This window comes from Osmerus eperlanus, unplaced genomic scaffold (genome assembly GCF_963692335.1).
Source record: "Osmerus eperlanus unplaced genomic scaffold, fOsmEpe2.1 SCAFFOLD_554, whole genome shotgun sequence".
Lineage (NCBI taxonomy): Eukaryota > Metazoa > Chordata > Actinopteri > Osmeriformes > Osmeridae > Osmerus > Osmerus eperlanus.
In genome coordinates this window covers 1,005-3,100 of record NW_026911816.1, presented here as the reverse complement: position 1 = coordinate 3,100, position 2,096 = coordinate 1,005, and the positions used below count along the sequence as shown (strand labels likewise).

The following is a 2,096-nucleotide window of genomic DNA, read 5'->3' as shown; positions in this document are numbered from 1 at the left end:
TCTCTTTGTTTCTCGCTCGCTCCTTTCTCTCCCATGCAACTCAGACTAACCTCTGAAGTCTTTCGAGGAACAACACTTTCTAGACTACACTCTCCCCATTGTTCGTTCCCCTTTCCCCACGGCAATAGACACTCTTCCTAAATCCTCTCCGCCATTGTTACTCCTTCCCCTACTCCCTATCTCTAGAAGTCTCTTCTTCACCCCCCCCCCCCCTCACTCTCTACGTCTACGCATCCATCTCCAGTTCTCAACCTCGCACATTCTCTCCTTCTGTCGTTAATTGTGTGCGTGGCTGTCAGGGGGGGTCGCCCCCAGTGCCCCCCCCCGCACTCCCCCCCGCTCTCTCTCTCTCTCTAACAGGGAGAGGCGCTCATGTGCATGTGTGTGTGGTAGTGAGGGGGAGGAACTGGGGAGGGTGGCATGGCCATGGGTAGGGGCTGGCTGGATTGTGAGAGGGGTGCAGGGTGTGTGTGTGTGTGTGGGGGTGGGGGTAGGAGCCGGACGGTGGGGGCAAGTAGCTGGCTCCGGAGGAGGATCCAGAAGAGGGGCCCATGCCCCCGCCAGGGGTGCCTTGCTGGGGGGTTGTTTTTGGATGGTTGTGGGGGCGTCTGGTTGAGCTGGATGGAGATGTCGCTGGACGCTTCCGAGGTACTGCGGCCTCTCTTGGGTGGGGGCCAGGACTCTGGATGGAGGTATTGTCCGCTGTAGTCACTGCTCTCCGACAGGCGGGGGCGGTAGAGCGCAGGGTGGGGGCGGTACATCTCCTCCTCGGCATAGCGTTTCATAAAGAGATAGACGGACATCACCCCTGCCCCCTGAGAGAGAGAGAGAGAGAGAGAGAGAGAGAGAGAGAGAGAGAGAGAGAGAGAGAGAGAGAGAGAGAGAGAGAGAGAGAGAGCGGAAAGGGGAAGAGAGAGAGAGAGAGAGAGAGAGAGAGAGAGAGAGAGAGAGAGAGAGAGAGAGAGAGAGAGAGAGAGAGAGAGAGAGAAAGATAAATAGAGAGAAAGATGGAAGAGGAAAAGGAGGATGAGCTGGTAAAAAAAGAGATTAACGGTGAGAGCGCTGGAGGAAGAGCGAGAGAAAGAGAGAGAAAAGTAATGTGTGAGCTTAAGAGGTGAGAGGAGATGGGGAGGGAAGAGGCGGGGCGGGGGGGGGTAAGGTGGGGGTGGACTGTCCTCTGCACCACATTACTGCTGTAATGCTGACAACGTGAGAGAGGAGAGAGATAGAGAGAGAGAGAGAGAGAGAGAGAGGGGGAGGGGGAGGGATGGGGGATGGTCGAAGACCAAACGAAAAACTTCACAGAAGACGCACACACACATGCCTGTGCACACACACACACACACACACATGCCTGTGCACACACACACACACACATCCACATGCTCTGCATCACGGATGGACCACACCTTCACATCTCCCATTGTGTACGGCACACCGCACTGCTACAGTATCACACCATATCCACTCCATTCCTGGAATACTAATCTCTTTACCTTATAATACATTCTGCAAGGCTCTCTAGGCACCAGGGAGTATCAGAAGGATGAATACATAATGCCTAGGAAACACAAACACAGACACACATCACACACACACACACACACACACTGCTCTGCACACACACACACCGCTCTACACACACACACATCGCTCTGCACACACACACACCTCTTTGAGTAGGAAGGAGGAGGCGGCGAAGGCGAAGGACCATCCGTAGTGGTAGTGGAAGAACTGCTCCGGCTCTCTGGGTCTGTTCATCACCTCATCGTTGATGCTGGAGATGTAGAGGACCAGACCCACCACCAGGCTGAGGCCTGCAGCACCAACACAGGGCCAACACAGGGGCCAAGGAGGAGAGGAGATTACTACTGACACTCTGGAAGAGACTCACTGGGAGAGAGGAGGGGGAGAGAGGGATGGGGGGTGCAGAGAGAGAGAGAGAAATATGGAGGGAGAGAGAGAGAGAGAAAGAGAGAGAGAGACAGAAAGAGAGAGAGGGAGGGAGGGAGAGAGAGAGGGATGGGGGGTGCAGAGAGAGAGAAAGAGAAAGATGGAGGGAGAGAGAGAGAGAGAGAGAGAGAGAGAGAGAGAGA

The 2,096-nt window shown here is 55.0% G+C and overlaps 1 pseudogene; it reads right to left on the bottom strand.

Annotated features, from left to right (window-relative positions):
* Positions 1-215: 215 nt before the first annotated feature.
* Positions 216-1,879, bottom strand: LOC134016624 (voltage-dependent calcium channel gamma-7 subunit-like; annotated as a pseudogene).
* Between the last annotated feature and the right edge of the window lie 217 nt (positions 1,880-2,096).